General features: G+C 32.1%; 1 long non-coding RNA gene across 1 annotated transcript; it reads right to left on the bottom strand.

Moving 5' to 3' along the window:
• Window positions 1-2,234: 2,234 nt before the first annotated feature.
• LOC133181874 (uncharacterized) lies at window positions 2,235-8,992 on the bottom strand. Its single transcript, XR_009720499.1, has 2 exons — window positions 8,625-8,992; window positions 2,235-3,014 (listed from the first exon to the last, which is right to left on the bottom strand). It is a non-coding gene; the product is annotated as an uncharacterized LOC133181874 (long non-coding RNA).
• Window positions 8,993-19,007: the final 10,015 nt, after the last annotated feature.

Below are 19,007 nucleotides of genomic sequence, written 5' to 3'. Positions count from 1 at the left end.
GATCGTTGTGCAGATAATAATTTTGAAGCAATCGGCGTGCCATATAATAGCAGTTTCTGAGGACGGGTAAGACGTTCTATTGTGGAAAAATTCACAACAAACTGCACAGAAACCTGTCGTTGCCTTTGTCTTTACTTAGGCAATGCAATAGCCAGTCCCTATGGTACTTCGTCAACTGTACCTTGATATCAAGAAATGCAAATCGACTGTAAATATCGAAAAACGATGTGTATAACTGAAGTGCAGCAAATGGTACTACGAGATGTGTTGAAAAACATGTCGTCATCGATATGCACGTGTTTTCGGCATTTTACCACTTTCCTTATGTGACGTCATGCATTTCACGGTTGAGTAGTTCTGAACACTGATTTTAATGCACAGTAACCAAGATATCCCTCTGACAAATTTTCATAATTTTCGGTTATACAGTAAAAAAAATTTTCGCACATTAATATTAGACAGTTTGAATTTAATTTTTCATTAATTTTTTTCATCTTCTAAATGTCTCAAAAACACTGTTTATTTGGAAAATACGTGTATAAGTGTATTAAAAACAAGTGACAGACTATTATTTATGATTTTTGACTACATCATGAGGAGTAAGAATAATGGCTGTGGGTGGTCAGGGTGAGTGAATATCGCATAAATGTAAAGATGTATATCTGTAAAAACACAAATTAAAAAAAGTTTTCCGGTTTGCAATGGAATTAAAAGGAATATTTATAAATAAGATTATCTTAATAATTCGAAGAAGGTACAAGTTTCATCAAATCTTTTGGTCTCAAGTGGAAATATCATACAGTGTCATATATAAAACGAAAGAGGAAGTAATATGATATTAATATAGAAATTTGGCAGAGAATGGGTATGTATTGTATGTTTATTAGAAATGTCCATCGTCATGTTTTCTACATACCAGGCCCGTAGAACACGGGTTTTTTTTCTGAGTATAATATTTTGCTATAGTAAATTTTCCATTAGATGTTGGTTGGTCCCCACTTTTTGTTGTTGTAAGGTTGAACACTGGCAAATTCCAGGAGGATTTGGATAGTAAATTAGCTTTTTTTGCTTTTCAGATAATAATGGGAAGTTCCCCCCCCCCCTCCCTCCCCACTTTTGGTCAGTTTAGTTTTTTTTTTGTTTTTGTTTTGTTTTGTTTTTTTGCTTGTCAGATCAGTACTCAATTTCATTTCATATTGATCGTTTCACTACACAAAGAATGTGAAGATATTATCAGTATGTTTCAGGTACACTAAGTAGCCTTTCTGGTAATTTTTTCACATACACTTTTCAAATGTGCAGTTGATATCATATCGTATATAAAACTGTCGACATTTCCCTCACAAGTGTATTCAAAGCCACTGGAATGTAACAAGAACCTTAGAAAAGAATTCGTCTCCAAATATTTCTTTCAAACTGGAAACAATTTCTATAATTTTTTAAATACCTCACTAGTAGAACTTTAAATATTCAAGTAAGATATGTATGCTTCACAGATTTGTGTTTTCATTATCATGCAAAGAAAGTTGCAAACTCTACGATTTATTTTAGAATCAAAAGATAAGATTTTTCTGCAAAGAGCGTTCTTACGGTACGTCTTTCGTAGTCGCTGCATCGTTAAAGAAAAGGGTGACGAAAAAAAGGACATCGAAACGGGAGTTCATGAACTGGTTGAGAAAATATTACATGCTGTATGTGAAAAAAGTCCAGAATTTCAATTCTCCAAAATATTACCAGTCGGCAGCTTTTTCGAAGGAACAAAAATAGGCTCTGTCAATGAATTCGACTTTATGGTGGTTTTGAAAGCACTTTCAACTCCAGATGCAATAATTCTACAAAGCGGATGCAGTCAGTGGTACTCGAAAGTTCAACTAAAGTCCACAAATGCCCTCGATATTTTTCAAACTTATTTGCTCCACTGTCACACCACAAGTCATCTGTATGAAAATTATTTTGGAAACAGGCAATCATTTGTTTTGGATTTCTGGAAAAAAATTTCCACCAATCTGGAGGCGACAAAACTGGGTGTAGAAAAACATTCAGGAAAAATATTCACCAGACAACCTGTGGATTTAAAACAAAAATTATATTTCAATTATGTGAAAAATGTTCATATTCCGGAATCAGATTATAAAGTAAAAAATCCGGTTGTCCCCATAGAAAATACGGTTATAGGCGTTGATTTAATGTTGGCAATCAAACATCCGGATCCAGAAAAGGTTGCCTCTTTCCCGGACTTTCCATCTGAATTTAAAGAATTGCTTCTCCAACATGGTTGTCATATTGTAACCAAATCGTGTCATGTTGACCATTTTCCAGAGCCACCATGTTTGTTTATATCATTTGCGGCAATGGAACTTGAACTGATGAAGAATATGGATGAGCATCATAAGGAATCTTATAAAATTCTAAAATCCCTTTTAATAGGAGAAAACGATTTAACAGGAAAGTGTATGAATGTCTCTTCCTACGTTCTAAAATCAGCTTTCTTATTTCATGTGTATGGGGATAGTAAATGTTTACATCCTAAACTACACGCTCCTTGTATACATGATATTTTAGACTACTTAGCTAATTCACTCTTTGACATAAAAATGCCGACATTTTTTGCCAGGAGCATGAACACCTGGGGTTATATCTTAGAAGTTCCATGTTTCGCTTGGCCAGAATTTAAAACAAAATGCTCCTCACATGAAGAACTGACTGCTACATTTGCACTTTGTTGGATAAAACTATGGTATAGAATTATGAAATATATGAAAGTTACAATTATTGAAGCATCTAAATTAAATCAGGATGAATGGCTGCAAGTTATAGATAGGTGTGAGTACATGAAAAGAACAACATACTATGTACTTGAAAGGTATAGAACTAGTTCTCTCCTAGAAGTTTTCCAGGGACATCTTTCCAATGAAGATCTAGCTGGTAAAACTCTAGCTCTTTGCTCTGATGAATTGTTTATTGAATACGTCGAACAAATGGAAAAATATCACAATATCAAACTTGGATTTCTGCTGTAAAGGAATAAAAGAATAAGAGCCATCATATCATTCAATCCCCAAGTGTAATGACATGGCACATTTGACATTCTTTCAAAATACTACACTGACTGTTCAGAAAATCATGAAAGGAAAATCGTTATATCATATATTGTTATATCATATCAAAATTGCAAATCATAGGCTTTTTAAACCCCCACGTTTTACCGAAGAAGCAGCAGCTAATACAGTCCGTTTTTTTCCTTAGACTTCAATATGCCAACAAAGGAATTGACGCGGTTAATTTAAGTAATATTCTTAATCACAAAAGGGTCCAGTCTTGTATTCCACCATATTTCAAGTTAAAGACTACACCTTGTATTTCCTACAAATATACATTGACTATTGCTTCCAAACTTTTTAATTACAAGAAAACATATCGAATATCTGAAACATAATCCTCCATCCTGTACATGTTCTTCTTCACTCTATAACTATAGTCCTGCTGGACACGTTATTACTGGTGACGTAAATATAGTTAATAATGAGGACCTTAGATCACTAATTTTAAAAGGTCCTAAATATAGGGAACCCCGATTCTTCAACTGGTGTCGGAATTTCATAAATATTATGGATTCTGTAGAGGATTACGCCAGGCGATGGACCAGACATGAAAAAGAAGACCTTGACACTTTGTCAGAATGGATTAAATGTAGCAGGTGCATGTTAAAATCGCGCATTAAAAGATTGAGGAGCAATATGAGAACCATCTATCCTTCTGTATTCAATGATCCAGAAGTGAAAAAAGAACTAGATAGATTACATGATGAGTACTTACTGGTTCCTGCTGACAAAGCAGGTAACAACATTGTTATTTGTTTGTGAGGCTCATTATATTAAATGTATTTTAGAGGAACTTGGATTTAATTCTACAAGTGGTAATCCAACTTATACTCACAGTTCTCTATCTAAGGAAGAAATTCTTCAAAATCATATGTTAGTTTTGAGTTTTTTTTATATTCCAAACAACCAAAATGAATTTGAATTACCATATCTATATTGGATTTATTATTGACGTATTGTCAATTAACGATGGTTATTTCCATTCTTATGTCGATACGATATATCCCGGTGAGCTTGAGATAAAGTATACTACAGAGACTGACACATCTGTTTCATATTTGGGTATTTCACTTGAAAAAGACATTAATGGTAATCTATCAACCAAGCTTTATGATAAACGTGATGACTTTAACTTTTCAATCGTCAACTTCCCTTACTTATGCAGCAATATACCTTCTTCACCTGCATACGGGGTTATATCTCTCAGTTGATTCGGTACGCAAGAGCATGCTCTACGTATGTACAATTTCTAAAACGAGGTAAATTACTGACAAACAAGTTGATGAAACAAGAATATCAGCAGTCTCGTTTAAAGACATCATTTCGTAAGTTCTACGGTCGATACAATGACCTTGTCAGCAAATACAATTTATCATTGAGTCAAATGCTGACTGACGTTTTTCATATTATTTATACAGAGAAAATGACACAAAACTCAGTATAGAATTTATACTTATTTATTGTGGCGAGTATTGGCCGTGGCACAAGAAAATACAAACATTGTGGGATGCCATTTCAACTGGGCAATCCCACCAAATTCAAACACCATGTGTGTTTCAAATTCCAACCGTCCCGGGTTTACCGCGGAGGGTCAGCACACATACAAACTGTTCAAAATCAACATACAAACTGTTCAAAATCAAAGTCATATCTCAAACTTCAAATATCAATCATATCAACTTCACATATGAAATCTTGTACATAATATATATCAAATATCTCAAACTTCATAGATCAAACATCTCAAACTTCAAAAATCAAATTTTTTCATATTTCAAACTTGTACTATATATTACAGCTCTAAAGTATATATCACTGTCACCAAGAGTAAGCTTATTAGCTTAGTTTACACTAGCATTAGCATATCAACAAGGTGACAGTTCAGTACAAGTTTCACACAAATATTCAGTTATCAGTTGACTTGGTGTGCGCAGACGCCACATGGCTGCAAGCTGGCACAGATTGCAGTCACCCCACACATTGGGGGAAGCAAAACAAGTCAACTGTTCCACGACCAATACTTCCCAAGACCCCCCTCCTCAATGGGTACTTGCACACATCTTGATGTATGGATGTGTTCATCCTTCAGCAGACTTGGAATTAATTTTGAATTTCCCTCTATTAAGAAAGGTGCTATAACACATTAAGTAATCAAAACTTGCCAATGAAATATGTGGAGCAGAGCAAACATCTCTGAAACCTCTGAAACATAGAGGTGGGATCAGGTGCCATGGAGGAGTGAGCATCCTCTGCCGACCGGTCACACCTGCTGTGTCCTTATCATGACAGGGAAATAACAGAAAAATCTGTTGATAATTCAGTGTGTAAATAATATAAATGGTCTAACAACTACCAGGAAGTATGAAAAACATCAGTCAGTATTTGACTTAGTGATAGATTTTATTTGCTGACAAGGTCATTGTATCGACCATAGAACTTACGAAATGATGACTTTAAACGAGACTTGATATTGTGATATGATATCATATATATATATGTCATGTATCTCACCTATTCCCTCAATGCCTAATAAAGCTTTGGTCTTGTAAAAAGAAACTTCCCTACTATCATGCCTCACAAATGTATATGCCACCTTGCAATGCATTTACATGAAGTTTACCATTGCTTGTTAATTTTGTTTTGAATTGTTCATTAGCCAAGGCAAGTTTTATATATAGGTTGTAATTCATCAAAACAAATATCTGGAGATTTATAACCAAATAGGGGGAGTTTCATTCATTATCATTACATATAGCATAATTCTCAATCCATGAAAATTGCTAGGAAAGCCAATGCATATGCTACTATTTGATGAACCAAGTTTCATGTCACCGAAGGTGACACATTCACTCTCTAATTAGCAAATTTAAGCAGAGCTATTTGAAATCCTTAATTACATTTCAAAAACTCCAGTTTCAAGGTTGAATCTTACTATATTCCTATTGATACCCAAATATGTAGTTTCTTGGGAGATTCCCAACACAAATGTGGATTACACAAATATAAGAATATATCACACTACTTAGTGATGGTTACCAATGGTTGTAGAACTGTCAGTTATAATGATATTTTGAAAACATATGCTGGTCTTAATGATATTCCTAGAAAAAGATACATTACCTGATACATGTAACAAGTTTATTCAAATTTATACTTACCAATAACCAGTTTAGCTGCAATGAAGAGATCTGGCACTTTGACGGTGCCAATTTGAACCTGTGATTTTTAGGCTGCAATTTTATTACAGATGCTTGTCATACTAGTATACTCAACTAATCTTTATTTATGTGCTAATTCCTTTACCTCTGATAAAGAGTCTTTCAATAAACATTATTAATGCCTGTGACACATGTATGCGCATCAGAACTCTATACAGCTCTGCACGACCATATTGTTCCAGTGTAGTACAAAATGCATAGCAAAGTATAAAATTCTTTTAGGTATAGATGTTTGATTATTAATGACACCAATTGGAGATATATTTTCATATGCAATGAGCCTGAATATAACTAGTACTGCTATCAATATGGACTTGATCCAAAAAAGGAAATTATATTTTTCTGGTGTTCTGATTAAAAACAAAACCAAACTCATTAAAAATGTAAACCAAATGCACACCCTGAAGTCTTAGAATCAGCATTATATACATGTACAAAATTACAAAATATAAGCAACTTGCAAGGAGTTTTCAGATCCAAACACCTTAAAATGTAAGCCCAATGCCCGAAGTCAAACAATCAGCATTATCTCTATAAAATTACAAAATTTAAGCATCCTTCTAGGACTTATGAGAAATAATTGCTACATTATTAAGAATTTAAGGTACATGTACTTGACAAAGTCTTTCCTTGGGTCATTTCTGATGTCTAAAGACAACTAAATATAATTAAAATAAGGCCATATATTCATTTTGCAACATACAATCGGATTAATGTTCTATAAGTTTTAATTGCTTTACAGAAGTAATTGTAATTTTAACTGGTATTTGGAAGACTGAAATCTTAAATTACATGGTTACTCCAGATTGACACCTACTCCTCGAGCATTTTACCCTTGACATCTCAAATATCCGATATCTCAATTGAAAGTTATTTCTTGTCCCATAAGTTCAAGACAATGAGGTTTGACTGTATTGACTTTTTTGATTTAATAATTGGTCATTAAGGTATACATGTATTCATAAATAAGTGATCACAAAAACATTCTTGTACAAGATGTTGCAATTTCCAACATTTCATTTGCACTCTACAGGATCATAACAAAGATATCCCAATTCCAGTAATAGAAAATGGATGTTTATCTAAAAATATTTTGCACTTTCCTTTTCATTCAAACTTAATCAATGAGATTGATAAATTATGTGGTTAAACAATGATAAATCCCCCCCCCCCCCCACTTTTTGTATTACAAGATCATTTTTTCCAATTTAATAGCTAGCAAACAGAATCCTCAACGAGAGCACCTAAAGATACGAGATTTGAGAAAGGCCCTTTCTAGAGGGTTACTGCTCCCAGACCCCGCACAATTATGATCCCCCTGTTTCAAGTCATATATATTGAGTTGGAAGCTGTGTAAATCTGTAATAACTAATGATATGCAACTGATCTTATGACTTACCTATATATCAGAGCCTCCTAAATTTTCACAACATTAGTCTAAAATTTCATGAATACAAAGCACTGAAATCCAGGAAAGCCCTGGAGCATTTAAATAAATATAACAATACTCTTCTCTGGGCAAGATAGGTGGTTTCATTCTCCCTTTTATTTAAATACATCACATACTAAAGATTGTTTAGTCTGAGCCCTGTTGTAAGTAGTGCCTAATAGTTGGATTTGAAAGATTCACCAAGTTCTACTTTTACAATGACACAGAACATTGTATCGGTTATATTACTTAGTACCTGAATTTATACAAAAACTAAATTTAATCCTCTCACAAATAGAAACCAGCTAATATAAATATATAATAGGTCCAGAACATTCTACCAATATAACCGGACATATGGCAAAGTTAATGCTGCTGTACAATGTGCACCTAACAATAGCATCTATGCAAAATCTATTGAATTATTTTGACCTTAGTTTTGAACAATTCCAGGCAACTGCAAGTCTTTTGTCCTTATTTTGAGAGAATTCTATGGTAAAATTATAATATGATTTGAATGTATTTTTGAAAGATTATTTTATTGTGACATAATTTTGTAGGATTAACTGGTTAGTTATATCTAAATATATTTTGTTTTCAACTTGACTTTCTGGTACTTTTGTTTGAAACTTAACTTAATATTTTTTTTTTTTTTTGGTAAGCCCCCCCCTTCTTTAGAAAAAAAAAAGAAATAAATTCTACACCATAAGCTTGAAAGGTAACACTTTAAGCAATGATTTTTTTTAGAAGCAATATCTATACACTGTATAAGCAGTCTATTGCTTATATTTTGGTCTCATTCTACAATGGCAAAGATTAATCACGATACATGTACACAATCAACTGATTTATGTATTTCAAAGGTGGTGGATGTACCTGATGTATTGGATTGTGATGATACATATATTCAATGTCTGGTTTTCCAACTGGTTCACAGACTATTTGCGATTCTTTTCTTTGACTTATATTGGGGCCCATCCTCACTGTGTCCCCAAAAAAGGTCCGACCGAGTTTCCATATTGTTGTTCCCCTATTCTGGGTTTGCATTTTCCGATTTCGACGCAGTATGAAACAAAAAGACAATAATTAATGTTGATAACCAATATTTGATCATTTAATAACAATACAAAGGTAAATTAATTATTTTTTTGGCATAACCGCGTGTGCGTCGTCTGCTTCGTAAAAATTTGAATCCAACATCATCCGCCTTATTTGATAAACATCAACAGTAATAAAAGCTTTAAAATGGTTGAAAAACAATTCATAAATGGAAAATTATACAATTTTTTTAAAATTACAAAGCAAAAATTAGATGTATTCTTTGCAAGCATTTGATATGCGTCTTTACCTTTGAAAGGTTCAGCAGAAAGGAATGTGAAGAACAAACCCGACCCTTTATATAGACAACACTTGCTGTGTCATCCAAGCCCGACTCTTAAAAGCCAACGTACAAGGGACCTATATACTAGTATATAGGTCCCTGCAAATATACTTTTCTCGTAAAATAAAGGCAACTATTTTGTATACACAAATAGATGCTACTAATTGTTAGGCCATTATTTACACACTGAATTGTCGACGGATTTTTTCCGTGATTTCCCGATCATGACAAGGAGCACACGGCGGGTGTGACCGGTCGGCAGGGGATGCTCACTCATCATGGCACCTGATCCCACCTCTGATGTTTTGGAGGTCCGTGTTTGCTCTGCACCTATTTTGTAATGTTTAATGGACTTTTGAGGTTGAATACTGTTCGTTATCTCCATATATTTCATTATATATATATATATATATATATATATATATATATATATATATATATTATATATATTATATATATATATATATATATATATATATATATATATATATATATATATATATATATATATATCGAAGACGTTTTATCAATTAACAAAATTCATTTTCATTCGTACGATGATTCGATATTTATCCCTTTGATGTCGAGATAAGAGATACCACAGAGTCTGCTACATCTGTTTCATATATGGATATTTTGCTAGAAAAAGACGTTTATGGTAGTCTAACAATAGAACTTTGTGATACACGTGATGACTTCAACTCTTCTGTCGTCAACTTCCCTTTCTTATGTAGCAATATACCATTATCACCTGCTTATGGAGTTTGTCTCTCAGTTGATTCGATACGCAAGAGCATGCTCTACCTAATCAATTTCTAAAACGAGGCAATCTATTCACAAATAAGTTGATGAAACATTGATATCAACAGTGTCGTTTAAAGTCAACATTTTACTAATTCTATGGTCGATAGAATGGCCTTATCAGCAAATACGATCTGTCGATAAGTTGAATGTTGACTGACGTTTTTCATACAAATTGTTAGGCGATTATTTACACACTGAATGTCTACGGATTTTTCCGCTTGCCCGAAAATTACAAGGTCGACAGGTGATGTTTACTCCGCCAAGGCACCTAATCCCACCTCTGATGTTTTTAGATTTGCATGTTTGCTCTGTTCCCATTTTGTATTGTTTCAATGGACTTTTGAGCTTGATTACTGTTCGTTATCTTCAAATTTCGTGTATGTAAAATCTTAATGAAAACAATCCACAGATTTTTCAATTGAATAGCAATAAGATCGAGGTAGTTGTAGCAGATAATAGGAACAATTTAAAGTAACAGAAAATGGTGTTTGTTTTTCAGATACAACGGCTTATACTACGAACCAAAATATAACAGATTTTGTGCATTTCAAATAGGTAAATTCTATTGATCTGAAAAACTGCCTCCTTGAAATAAAATACTTTTAAAAATCAACAACAAAATTATCATGCATCTGAATTTCAGGAACAGTTAATTCCAAGAACTACATGTAATATCGATATTGCGTAGGGAATGGTCTTGTTAGCTTTAAGGACCCCCGACCCCCATCGGATCCACAACTGTAATTATTAACTCTTGTTTAAGTTCTGTAAAAGATGAATTAAAATTAATTTGTATATTATTTTAGTCACTATGATAATAAATTATTATTATAATTTTAAGAGGGGGTCCAATCGGATCCAGAATTTTTGGTTACAGTTTAACTTCATTGCGGGTCGGTCAGGTCAGGTTGACGATACCTCTTTGTGACATGCAGCGCCACCTAATGTCTGTTTAAACGAGTTCATTTATTAAGTTTTAAATCTTTTTGTCAAGCGTTTATGTAAAGTGATTTCAGTAAATATATATTTGGTAAGAAACCGTTTACATGTATCTTGATTTATATTCATATATTTGGGAAATAACATGTGCACTGCATTTCATTATATTCGGGTAAAAATATCACAGAATGCCATGATTACACACATATAAAACATAACAGATATAGAAAACATAATCTCAATACTATATCATTCAATAAAGATACAGTTGATAAATTTTATCTAAGGATAGCCCATAAAAGCTTTTTGCAAAAGCATATCTCCTTTAATTACAATTAGGTTAGTAACAAAAAAATTACAGAAGAAAAAATTAAGTAATTGAAATTAGGCAGGATACTTTTAAAGATATTGCATAATGCTTTGAAAAAATTTACATGTTTCTTAAGTTATTCATTTATAGCTTAAAAATAATCACTATAATACTTATAAAAAATAAATTTGGACAATCCAACATATTGTATGAATTATGGCGATAACGAACAGTATTCAAACTCAAAAGTCCATTCAAACAATAGAAATCAGGAGCAGAGCAAACACGGACCTCTTAAACATCAGAGGTAGGATCAGGTTCCAAGGAGGAGTGGAACATCCCCCGCCGAGCGGTAACAACGACCTAGTGCTCCTTGTCATGATCGGGATTCTATTGCATTTGTAGCTAAAATTTAACATTTATAATCATTGGTTGTGTATCAGATGGTTTGCCGTGTTTTATGTATCGTTCGTTTTGCAAAGATAACTGTTCGTTTTGCATCTATCTATGATTGTTACAAGTTTACTGGATCGTTGATTTTTTGCTTTTATGTATATTTGGTTTGTAAAAAGATCTGTTGATTATGCATCTAATGTTATTTGTTAAGTTTTTATGCTCATTAAAATTATTTAAAAAATTGTTTTATTTTATATAGTATTTTTTACCCTTTCCGCCGCCCATAAACTGGACCAGTATTATTTTACATAACAGATCGAAAAATAATGTAGAAGTTATTCAACTTTGTGCGTATCACCATGAACTATGCAACACTGCAAAATACGTAAATGCTAGAGTGTTGTACAAATGTTTTCTTAATTTAGGGTTTATAAAAAACGTGTTTTTAAAGTCGTATTTTCAGTACTAGTATCTTATTTTCATAGTGAACAATAATCTATTTGTTTTATGACAACACTCACGCTAAATTTGTTTTAAGTGTGAATTATTTAAATGTTAATATTCGAAGTATTGAGCTTTAAATGTAGACTGTAGCAACTTTTGTTTGATCAAGTTGTGGTCATGGCTGATGTTGAAAAAAAATGTCATACCATGTCAGGAGTGCAACAGAAAAAATGTAGTGTTGCCAAAAAAATCATCGATGTTAAAAAGACCATTAAGACAATTAAGTCAAAAAAGAATTTTTAAAATGTAAAGCAATAACTGATACATGTATACAATTTAAAACTTAAAAATGTTATATAAATCACAAGCAGCATTAATGAGAGTCAATTATCTGTGCATACCCAATAATGTCAGGAGTGCAACATTTGGTGTTTTGCTCCCTAGCATGAAAAAACTTTTATCAGTTTATGATTTTGGAAAATACAAAGAACATTTTTACCATATAGATTTAATAATTACAGGGTCTGTCTGTGTTACAGATCTATACTTCTATGGTCAGGAGTGCAACACATTTTTTTAAAGATTCAAGTTACACGATGAAAAGACTTCTATTCATCCTAAGAAATATTCTTTAATCAATAATGATCTATTTGAATAATTTAGTACTAAAATATTGACAGTTTTATTATTAAAATCCTTCCTTTTTTTCAATTTTATCAATTCAGATGTGTTTTTTTTTTATCTTATCTTTGATTTTTTTATGAATGTAAAAAATAAACACTTTGAAAAATTGTTATATAATTCAAGTAATTCCACTTTAACTTCACTGAAACAACAGAATAAGTTCTGATGTAATTTTCTTCACAATTCTACTTTAAAGACTCCCATGCTCTAGGTCAGGAGTGGAATAAATATGTTAGAATTACTTTTGATCAAATATGAATAAATATAAAGAAAAAAGTGATGAGTAGAATGTTTCTGGTTGACCTCAGTTGCTCACAGTGTTTGTCCTGTGAAGCTTCTAAATACACATTTTACCTAGTTTTTTGACATAAATAGGGAATAATTCAAGATGTGAAGCCAAATTGAACTACTTTCATGGGTTTTAATCATGAAGTATTGGACTATAAATATTGCACATTTTCGTTACCACTTGATGTTGCCAACACTTTATGAATTTTTGTGTTCTATGGTTTTAATTTTACTGCAGCCAGGAGTGCAACAAAACTGTTTTATAATTATCAATGATCTTCATCTATCTTTACTCAAAAATAAATTGAAAAAAATGTTTGATATTATTTGATGTTCAAAACATATGTCTATATATATCAACTAATTACAGCCATTTTACAATCAATTCAGAGAATAGTTTTCATCACTTAACACACAAATAAATACAATGTGTATGTATTACACATTTCAAAAACTCATGTTTTGAAGTCTTTTAAATATGAAAAACTTACCGTAAATGATAAATAATATCAAAACGACGAATTGATTTACAAACTAAGATTGGGTTATTGTGCGTTATAATTTTAAAAACAATGTTAAATAAAATACTATCAGATGTCAGGAGTGCAACACAATAATGTAAAATAGGGTCACTTCAAAATCTAGTATTTTTTGTAAAAAAAATTCTTTTTTGGCTGAGATTTAAAGAATTGACTTAAATGGACAAAAAAGTTATTTGGGGGAATTTTACTGGTTCATATTTCTTTCATATTAAAACTTTTCAAACCAGAATTAATAAACCAGAAGACAAAATAATGTAAAACAACAATCAATTTTTTCTTTCCACATATGCAAGAGAAAAAAAATCAATCAAGGTTTAGATCTAATCATTTATATCCCTGATACCATTTTGAAGCATAAAAACTATAATTTCTTTTGATTATGTATTTTATAAAGTCTTTAAGGATGTAGTAATATTTTCTTTTTTCAAATGAAGTTTTAGTAATAAAAATTCTGAAACTGTTTTTTATCCAATTGTCTATTCTATTGCAACTTCGGGAATTTTAACTAGATTGCATGTACAATATGATGATATAAGTGAAAAATATGTTATGGGTAGTTGAATTTTATCAAGAAATTCCAATTTGGTGGTCATTATTTTTGAATTCACCCTTAAACTTAGGCAAGTTATTTCAAGTTAAAACTAAGGATCTGATATTATAAAACGCAGTTCGGCGACGTCGACAGCTAAATATTTGAGATCAAATCAATGCTAAAGCTTTGGCAAAACCGTTTTACAGAAGTAAAGTTAGTTTTATATGAAATATAAATCATGAAATGTGACAATTGTTACAAAAGATATGTATTTAACTACGGCATGAAAAAAGAGGTAAACATTACATAAAAACTAACAAAATTTGCGTAAAACAATGCCTAAAATATAGTCAAAATTTGTGAGAAATTATTAAATAATGTATAAAACAAATTTTTTAAATGTAATTATTGCGAAAATCAATGCATAAAATATAAAAAAGAGATCTATTTGTAATTGTTTGAGAAATATAAAAAAACAGATATATATGTCATGCTTTTGACATTGACAAGGCCGATGACAGCGAGAATCAACGTGATTACATTCATTACACGTAATGAGATGGATTGCTGGCGACCGCTCTCTCAGGCCCCCACGGAGCAAGAGAACCACTTCCGCCATTTTAACAATGAGGACAACACAATGATGCTTAATGTGAAAAGATTGTAGCAGAGATTTTTTTTTGGTATAATGCCTTAATTGACATGCTATAGAAGTCTCATGTTTAATTGCGTTCGGTAGCTAACTAATTTGATTAATGTGTAATCTACTCGCCACAAGCATACACTTCCAACTGAACACAAAGACAACTCTAACGGTCTGGCAATGACTGTCACTTTGATCCTGCTTTCATTACCAATGTATTATTTTAGTGGCAGAATTCTGTGATGAAGTCCACAGTATAGGGGACACTAAATAGTAACTATCATACGTTATACTTGCACCAGGTAGTATATTGGTAATCTAAAAGGTGGTCACTTGGTTGTTTAAATTTATATATACACATACATGTACATAACATGTAACTTATGGATATCCAAGAGACAAATTGTTTGCATGATTAAAATAAAGACCAAAGTTAACCCCTGAATTCTAGGATCAGGCCCCATTGTGGAGCTTAGTCGGTCAGATGTTGAAAGTGTGCTGTCACATTATCTTTGAAATTTTCTTTTATGTCTACAACGCAGCAGTCAAATTGTTAGAATGATTATAGTCAGAAAGGGACCTTCTGCAAAGGTTTGAAATTCTTGTTTGTCATCAATGGAAAAGATGTTATTGAAAAGCTATTTCATTTCTATGATCTCTTTATCTTAGAACATCTGCTCTCTAAAAACACTGTTTTCTGGCAAGATACATGCAAATCATGGCTTGAAGTCAATTTAAGAAATGTTTATGTAAAAATGATTTTCTTCATATTCCAGTGTGGTACAATTCTAAAATCCTGATTGAAAATCATTGTGTTTTTTAATTAAATTATGATATGAAACTTGCGAAATGATGACTTCAAATGAAAGATTCATCAACTTGTTTGTCAATAGCTTGCCTCGCTTTAGAAATTGTTCGCATGCCCTTGTGCATCGAATCAACTCAGAGACAAAACCCCCATATGTAGGTGATAAGGGTATATTGCTACATAAGTAAGGGAAGTTGACGATAGAAAAATTGAAGTCATCATGTTTATCATAAAGCTTTGTTGTTAGGTTACCATTAAAGACTTTTTCTGGTAAAATATCCAAATATGAAACAGATGTGTCAGACCCTGTGGTATCATTTGTTTCAAGCTCATTGGGATATATTGAGTCGACATATGAATGGAAGAAACTATTGTTCATTGATACGTCGTCGATATATCTAAATGTCGAGTTGAAGGCCACAGCAAGTGTTTTCATCTTCTCATGTAAAAGTTTTTGAATAAATTCTGCTTCATATGAATACAAAAATAGGTCTGCTAACAAGTCATAAAATACATTATTAACAAAGTATAAATAATACAAAATTAATCTATATAATAATGTACTTTTCATTAAATAACCATTTTATTTTGGTACATTATGAAAACATTTGCAATCATACTAATGTAACAATAGGTACTTTTGGCTATATGTACCCCATTTACTATTATAAAAAGTTTAACAATCTAAAATTAAGAAGACCTTATGTATATTGCTGATTATGATGAAAAAAAGGTGAAGCAATGATGGAGTGGTGCATTAATATATTTTATCCATGCAGACAAATGAATTTAAATCTTCGAGGCCCCTTTTTTAGATGGATTTTCTAAAAACCCTCTTTTGATCGTTTTATTTTGATTACATTGAATTCCTTTTCGCCTAATTCCTTTCTATATAGCTATCATATTTAACAACACGTTTAATTGTCATCAAGAGACTCATTTTCAGTTTTTTTCTTCAGTAAAAATGTCTGATAGCCTTGACGTACTTTAATTGGTGAACATGACTACCAACTACAGAAACATTATTTTCTTGGTTTACGTAATCTAAATTCAGTTGTGATTATGTTAGTGTGTTTTCAGCACAAGGGTCATTCAATAATGAGGAACTTCATACGCTCTTCGGTCGATTGCACTCAAGACAAAATGTTCAACAAATATAAAAGATGCAGGCATCCATAACATGCAAATTATAAAAACCCAGCAATATCACAACGTTTGATGACAATGTAACTATATCTATTTCATGGTCCATAATGTAGCGCGGAACAATTTATGGACAGACCAGTTCATGGTCTCGATCATTTCTTTTAGATAAGAGCATGAAACCGTTTTATGAAGACAAACAATTAATTTGGTTCGAAACTAAATTTATTGCTTTGGCGATATTTTCACTCTGCCGATCACTGTTGAAATATCCTATTCTACACAACTCGGGTTTCCATTGTTATAAGCAAGGAAAGGAAAAACAAAACACATATTATTGAAGAATGCACAATTCAGTTTTCCAATGCTGTTTTTGAAACTTTGAATATATTATAGATAAATTCAAAACCGTAAAAAGGTACAATAATGTTTATTTTGATCAAATTAAGCAGTTGCATTGGTCAACGTCATTAAATTAGACAGGTCAAACTTTATAGCATATGTTATTATTTAGAAATGTATAATAGAATATATAATATACATGTGCATTTAACACAACCTAGAAATGTATTATATTTTCATATCCACTACTTATAGAAGCAAGAACCAAGACGACTTCAAAATGCTGAGAAAGTACATGTATTTGCATTGACGAAAGAAAAATATTTCAAATTTTGACTTGTGACAGACTTGAAATTTGTATTCTGTTTAGATTACAACAAAGCTATAAGCTGTAGCAGAGGCACAAATAGCTGTAGCATTCGTTCATAGACAGCGGGAATTACCTAATGGGTAATGAAATACTCGATCAGTAGGGGTTATAATTAGATCAAATGCGGTGATATTATATAACAATCAACCAAGACAATACAAACATGTCTAATTACATTTCTCTGCTCTCCACAGAAATTAAATAATGCAACATACACCTTTTCGAAGCAGATATCTATCGTGGACTTGGACGTGGGGGATTGTGGAGATATTTTAACAATGACAACAATAACTTATTTCCAGATCCCGAGCTTTCAGATTTCCATACACTCCTAATCATAGCAATAAAAGACATACGCAAAAAACAAGATAATTAACCTTATGTTCTGATAGAATGTATACATTGTTTGAAGCTTTTGATGATTAACTACACTATTTTTGATATTTTTAACACAAATTCGTAATAGTACCTTCCATTTCCAACTTGATATTGATGTTCAACACCAGGAGCTTAAATTCATTGGTATTTTGTGTTGTAAAAACAATTTGATTCCGTTTATACCTCCCTTGATCTGTCTACAATTCATACTATTCTTTTAAAATCGCAAAACAAAAGTAGAAAGGAACTTTTTTTTTCAATCGCTTTTTGTCTTCAGATATTGAGCTGGATTTTGAACTCTCGTAATATATTGATGTGAAGTGAATTTCGAGCCACCTTTGACGAGGTAACGATTGAATTTGAGGAGAAAATAGCTAAACGATACTTATAAAAAAACATTTGGTCAATGTGCATGTTGATACTGAGCTAAATGTGTAATGACAAGATACGTAACAAAAGTGATCTTTGTTCCTATGGTTAGTTTTCAACGAAATAAATATTTGACCAAATTGAATTTTGAGGAGGAAAACACTTTATGTTTAAGTATGTAGGTGGTTAATGATGGTCTTAAAATTTAGTTCGACACTTACTAAAACAACTGCAGTATGGAGGAAACAAACAATTTTAAGACTATAACTAGAGTCTAATTTAGTTTCTTCATGTACGGTTATGCTAAGTAATTCTTCGAACATATAAATATTGCAAGATTGTTAGTCCCCTACCGGTGAAACCGGAGGGGACTATAGGTTTCCTCTGAGTATGTCTGTCCCTATGTCTGTCTGTCTGTCAGACTGTCCCACTTGGTTTTCCGCACTTTTTCTAAACGCTTGCAGATATTTAGCTGATTTTTGGTATGTGAGTGAATCTTGATCATGATGAGTTACAGATCAGGTTTGCATTTCGCTCCGCTTCAATGATTTTTGACGGAATTACGACCTTTTCATTTTTTCAAGGTTTTCCGCAATTTCTTTACAAACGCTTGCAGATATTGAGCTGATTTTTAGCATGTGACTTCACCTTGATGAGTTATAGATCAAGTTTGCATTTTGTTCCTCTTCATTGATTTTTGACAGAATTATGGCATTTTCGTTTTTTAACGGGACTCAGATTACACTTGCCAGTAGGGGACTAGTATTGCTAATGCAATACTCTCAGAATACCTGTTTCATTAAACCTATTATTTGATACTTACACTTGAAATCCGCATTTTATCTTACAGCAGGAAGAAACTTGGTTTACCTTTTCCACAGTAAAA

This window comes from Saccostrea echinata, unplaced genomic scaffold (genome assembly GCF_033153115.1).
Source record: "Saccostrea echinata isolate AGI-Se365-2 ecotype Australia unplaced genomic scaffold, CSIRO_AGI_Sech_v1 ptg000009l, whole genome shotgun sequence".
NCBI classification, from domain to species: Eukaryota; Metazoa; Mollusca; class Bivalvia; order Ostreida; family Ostreidae; genus Saccostrea; species Saccostrea echinata.
Note: the sequence above shows the minus strand (reverse complement) of the source record. Positions and strands in the feature narration are given on the sequence as shown.